Source organism: Brachypodium distachyon, chromosome 3, assembly GCF_000005505.3.
Source record: "Brachypodium distachyon strain Bd21 chromosome 3, Brachypodium_distachyon_v3.0, whole genome shotgun sequence".
Lineage (NCBI taxonomy): Eukaryota > Viridiplantae > Streptophyta > Magnoliopsida > Poales > Poaceae > Brachypodium > Brachypodium distachyon.
The window spans coordinates 26,586,755-26,593,382 of record NC_016133.3 but is presented as its reverse complement, the minus strand read 5'-3'; positions in this window follow the sequence as shown (position 1 = coordinate 26,593,382).

Here is a 6,628-nt window from a genome sequence, read left to right as displayed (position 1 = left end):
CCAACGAGTCACTCCAAAGCCGAAGCCCCGTCTCGCGAGTGAAAGCCTCAACCTCATGGCTCAAAGGAGGAAGCACTTGCTCGAGTCCAATCTTCCCCTTCATGTGTAGGTCCAAGGTCTCTCTCAGGGGGGACCTCAACTCACCCACAACGGATCCGCCGAATCCGTCGGGGCGTAGTCGTACGAAGGAGAAGGAGTCGGTGGAGCCTTCGTCTTGCATCCACTTGACGGACAAGGTATCTTGGGGACCGGCGCGACGGGCACCGCCCGGCCCAACACTGCCGCTCCCGCCTTCACCTTCCCGCAAGAGTCCCGCAGCTTGGACCACACCGCCAACATCGACGGTGTCACCAATCAGGAGTAGCGATCACCCACTCGGAGAAGGCGACCAAGCTTCGGATCCTGTCGCATCGGCATCATCTTCCCGAAGCACTTCGCGATGATGTTATGGCATCACCTGCCACTAATCTTGGTCTCGTAGTTGCGGTGCTCCGGCCCGCCATACGGACCTATCAGCTGCGCGGCCCACAGCGCCGCCCTCTCCTCGGAAAATGTCGCTGAAAAGACAAAAGCCAAAATTGTTAAGTACCATCGCACGGGAAAAACGATCAAGGCACGAAGGGAAAAAGAAGCGGCACTCACGCGTGGTGATAAGCTGTGGGGGACAGAAAGATCGAAGGATCCCAATCTCGGACCTCGAGCGGCTCCTCATCATAAAGCGCCCTACCATCGCCATCTCCTCCATGAGGTCGCGAAAGCTCCTCTCGGCGGACATCTCCTTGATCTTGGCCACCTTCCAGAGGTCAGCTGACCAAGACTCGGCAAGGTGAGGCACCTCCTTGAGGCCTCCTATCCCTAAGTGTCGAGGAAGATCACCCGTGTGCCGAAGACACGTCCTCGAGGCCCGAAGGAGAAACCGCCGGGACTCCCACTTGACGAACAACTTCTACGTACTCTTCCCTGGCATGAGCAAGAAATCATCCCCGAAGCAGGAACGAAGCCTCAGGTTCACCGAACCAAAGGCGCTCAGAGCCAAGCCGTCCGGAGTGAGCGACTCCCTCACCTCCACGGTGAAGTAGAACGGCAACAGCTTCATCGAAGGGTCCTCGTGAAGCACCATCTCGCACAGCCACCTAAATACGTTTAGCCTCACGATCGTCGACGGGTGAAGCTGGGCCAACCCGATGCCATATGTCTTCAGGAAATCCAGCAAGAAAGGGTGAACGGGCACGCACAAGCCGGAGTAAAACCAAGCCGAGAACACCACGATGCATCCCGGACGCCGCCGCTGGTCGAGCCTAACCTCCTCGCCATTGGGCAAGACACGCCCGCGCCCACGAAGCACCCTCGTCCTCGCCGAGCCCCGACACCACGAGTGTGTTCGACCATATGCCCGCAAGGCTCGCCGGCTCCAGGGGCATCAAAACCAACGCCGCGAGGGTCCCCTCACCTTCACAAGAGCAGGAAGGATGTGGCCGACGACGAGGATCTCACGGGACAACTTGGAGGAATGACCGGCACCTCGCTCCAAGCGGCCTCGGGCGTGCTTTGCGCCCCCACGAAGACTCGGAGATGAGAAGCTTCCGCGCCCGCTACTCGACGACCAACACGATCTCCGTCGTGGGTGGGAAGTAGCTAACACCCCGGCACCACTCCCTACTACACCAAGCTCTCGAAAGAGTGTCGGATGCCGCCGAACACGGCTTCGGCACTGGGCAAGCCAAACAAGTCTGGTGTGAAGCTCCACAGTGTCCAAGGGCTCCATTTTATAGGCCAACGAGCTCCCAGGCGTCCGAGCCCAAGCCAATGCCACGGCGACACATCGCCGTCCTCTCTCCTGTCCAAGGCCGACGAGAATGGAAAGGGACAGGCAATCTTTTCCACAAAAGGAGGGAGGAAGGAGGGGGAGAACCCCCCCAGGCGGCCCCGACCGGGGCTGAGCTCCCCTCGTCACCTATCCTTACGACGGCGAAGGACAGAGGAGAAAAGCACCTTTCTCTGGCCCGTACCGAGCTTGAAGACAAGCCCCCGGCCGTCCGATCTAGGACTAGGGAGCTCCCCTGACCGCCAAATCCTCGTCACTTAATCTGAACCGGTATCGGGCCCAGCTGGGCTGCGGCCCGACAATGGCCCAAGAAACCGACTAGTGTAAAAAAAAGACGCGCCCGAAGGCGGCCCAGCTAGCGCCCGTGCGCGCGAAGCCGGCCCAACTGGCCCACGCGGCTGGCTGGGTTTGGAAAAATTGTGGAAAAGCCCGGGATTTTGGAAAAATTACCAATAAGACCTCGGAAATTTCGGGGAGGCCCGTAGGGCCCCTGATTTTTGCAAAAAAAAGTCCTTCGAGACACCGGATTTCTCGCAGAGAGGTCCCAAGGGTCCCGATTTTTGCTAAAATACCCCCCGAAACCCGATTTCTCACATAGAAAATCAGCGAAGGCATGAAATTTCCCCGAAACACCTCCAAGGCTCCTAATTTTCGCGGGAAAACTGCCAAGTACCTCTACCTCTCACGAGAAAAGCCTACAAAGGGACTCACCGAAGACATCATCATAAATATGGGAACAAGAGAATGACTCAAGAGTCTCTCAACGAAGGTTGACCCGAAGGCATTCTCAATGCCTCCAGTTCAAGAGGGCTACTGTTGTAGCAAAATACTACCTCTGTCCAACAATATGGGCGGTATTAGCTTTTTTTTGACCTATGATTTGACCATAAATTACTCTAATAATTTATACCAATATATTAAATTGGAGTTGATAGTGATGGTACGGCCGCTGCCGTACGTCAATTCGTAAATATTACGTCCGTGTGCCACCGCTCCTTATGTTTCTTTTTCCCGTCCCCTGGGAGTTTCCCTCTCTCTCTCCGGAACGCATGCGCCTCCTCCCCCAATCCCACGCCGTCCATCGCCACGGACCCTGCCTCGGCGCCCAAAGCCGCGACGCCGCCCCCGTCCCCGACCCCGGCTCCCCGCAGCTAGCGCCGCCACGAGCTCGACGCATCGGCGTCTACCTCTCCTTTATCCTCCGTTCGCCCCTCCAAGCCCGCCTTCCCCGCGGCCGGTTCCCCCGTTTCGTACCCTCCCTCGCTCCCGAAATTTTCCTTACTCCCCATTCTCCCCAGATCCAACGGGACTGCGCCGACCCCCTTCGACGGCACCACGTCTTTACCGCCGCCAAACCCCACATGAGTCCTGACCAATCTCTAGACCGCGTTCGACGCCTCTTCGTCCGTCGAGTCCCCGCCCTCGCCTTCCCCGACCTGCCCCGCCTCCATATCGCTGCATGCATACAAGCTCCCCGCGAATGAGGTCCGGACGGTGGATCTGCCGTGCGGGCTCGCCATGGGGTCGCACGTGACTGTCGTGGCCCGCAGATAGCCGAGTGGAAGGCCTCGAGTACTGCACTTCAACCCCAGGATCCGCGGGAATTACAGCGGCAAGCCGGTGATTGAGATGAACAGCTGTTACAGGATGTAGTGGGGGCGTTCTCAGTGGTGCGAGGGCTTCGCGTCCCGTCCAGCCGAAGAGACCGGTGAGTTCTGGAGCTCGACCTTGAGACTTGTTTGCTTAATTTGGCTTGGTGGAATTCGTGTTGATGTTACTTGAATGAACTCGGAAAGCATTTTTTTCTTTTGAACAGATCAAAGTAAGGGCCTGAAACATTGCCTCCCATTGTGCGTGCGGATTTAATATTTTAATTTCTTTTCCCTGGATCCGGAACGATCGGTGACAGGGAGTCAAACCAACCGTCCACTAAGCAGCAGCGGGGTGGACGGCGGCGGGAGAGTTTTTAATTTTCTTCCTCTTCCACCTCCGTCGATTTCGCCGGCTCATCTGATCTAGGAAGGCTCTGAAAGTGCAGTGTGACAAGTACAACACGGCCGGGGCTCTGTCTATTAGTCTAATTTATCCCCCAATTCTTGGTTGATTCGTTCCATAATTTCATTTGCCAAGAATTTTTTGTGTAATCTCAGCAGTGGTTTGGGCTAGCTGGTTGGTTGATTGGCATTGGTTCCGTTTCTAGTAAGTGATCCGAGGCCCTTCTCCGGTGCAAGCATGCATGCGCTTGTTTTCATTCAGGTCTGTATATTGTGGTGCAACAATTTCATTTGGTTGTTGGTGAGTGCGTGCATACTTTTTGGTCATTGTACTGATGTTATGATGTGCATATTAGAGAAGCAACTTACTCTCTAGCTTGCCACACAAACAGAGTTCAATAAGAGAGGTGGAAATGTAGGAAATATGCAACACTTTTCTGGTTCATTTTAATCATGTATGTTGCTAGAATATGTGAGTTGATGGCTGGGCAAGTTTCTCTTATGAACACCAATCTAAGGCTGTGTGCATGAACCATGCTGGAAGGCTACCGTTAATTTCCGGCCACACCATCTCAATGCAGCAGCAAGAAATGAATACTCAATTATCGAAAAATAGCATTTTAATTATTGTTTAGAAATACTCCCTCCAATTCATAAAAAGTGTCGTCCTTTATGTACTAAGTATAAATTTTGTATTAAGTTAGTACAAATTTTGTACTAAGTTAGTACCAATTTTTTATGGATATAAGGAAGTAGCACTGTTGGTAGGATTAAAATGAAGAATTTTCACAAAGTTGTCTGAATAAGATTTGCCTATAATAATTTCACAAACTTACTATGAGTATATATAATTTGTAGACATGTCGGATTGTTTGCAGGAGAATTTAGTCCCTTACAAGCACCGTAATTGCCGCTGAAAGGAAATAGCATCGTAATTACTGTTGAAAAATAGCATTGTTGAAAGGGGTTAAAACAACGAATTTTTGGAAGGGACTAAAACAACGAGTTCACAAGGTTGTGATGTGAGGACATTGTTTTTTTTGGCAAATATGGATTGAAAGGACGAACACAATAGGCAGAAATTGAGTAATGTGTGTTGTGGCCGTTGCAACGCACGGGTATCTTACTGGTATATAATTATATGACATAAGTTGATATCCATTATATTTTTATTCAACGATATTTGTTTATGGTTATGATTTTGATCACATTAGTTACATATTAATGGAGTAATTTGTGGTCAAAGACTTAGTCAACCGAAAGCTAATATGTCCCATATTGTTGGACGGAGGGAGTAAAACCCTTATATGGGCCGGGCCATAAATCCTATGTGGCGACGACTAGGTCAATATTTCCTTATAAGAGTCAACAAGTCAAGCCAACATGACATGGTCAATTTTACGTGGCAAAGATCAAGACAAGTCAACAAGTCAAACCTCTAATGCAATGGTCAAGGGGTGGATTGAGCTTGAGTAGTGGCCAAAAAAGGTGTAGGGATGAGGCTTTTGGTCCATGGTGGACCAACACCTACTTTTCCCACTTGGTGTACACAAAAGTTATGAATCAAGGAGCTACTTTACCATTTTGCCCCCACTTTTCTCTTTCCCTCAAGGGTAGCCATGTTCTTTTGTCATGTACCCCTAGGCTATAAATACCCACCCATGAGGGCAATGTACCATTCACTCTCAATTTGAGTAAACTCAAGGGAAGAGGGCTAGAGTGCTCCCTCTAAGGTTCGTTCTCGAGCTCCGTTTTGAACTAAAAGTCGACCGGCCTCGAGGAAACCTTTTAGGGACTCTAGTTTCGAGGCCCCGCGCTAACCTTGGTTAGCACGAGCTCGAATGAGAAGGGGTTGGGTCAGAGTTCCGAGAGTATCCTAATCTCAATAAAAGGTGTCTTGGGAAGATCCGCTCGGCCCAAGCACTTGGTTAAGAACCTCCTCGAAGCTTTTCCTAACATAGGACTAAGTCGTACCCGCAGGGTCGACTGAACCTATTAAAAAAATATCGATGCATCAACTTGTCCAAGTCTATCGCGACCTTTGCTATAAGACCGGCATACACAACCTACTTTTATACACACACTTGTGCCATCGAGCATTGGCACCCCTTACCCTAATTGTTGTCGAGAACAACAACAAAACCAATCAGGTGTTGACACGTGTCCTTTTTAGTTAGTCTAATAGTTTGTGTTTTTTTGCTGAAAACCCCTTGCGGTCATTAAAACTGGTGTACCCGAAGAATTCGGTTGCGAGTTCCTCGGTGGCGTCTCCGACCACCACGCTTGCCGCCTCCAACGGCCATCACGCACGCTCCGACTTGTGGGACGTGCTCGCCACCTTCATCGCCATGTCCGCCAGGGAGAGCTCTATTGTTCTTTTCGGATCATCGGCTCCAACTCCGAGCAATTTCCTCTGCCCAATTCTTCAGGTACGCACACGACAGAGTTCGAGCTAGATGGATTCATTCCCTGGGGATGGAGTTTGATTGATTGATCAATTTTTGTTGGGAATTATCAGGAGATAATTAATTGTACAAATTGTTCCAGTTCTAGTGGCTTCTTTGCAAAAATTTCACGGGCTTCATGTTGCTGCCATGTGTCCATTTGGACTAATGGGACTAAAGTGCTCCCAAATTTTAACTTTTAAGACTACTTTTGCTCACTTTACAAGTTGTTGGACTAAAATATTCGCACCTCTTAAGTTGTTGGTTCAGTGATGCAATTGCCTCTTTGAATATATAGATACATCCATGCTTGAGCCACTTAATATAGGACGGAGAGAGTAATATAATATCTCTCTCTTTAATCG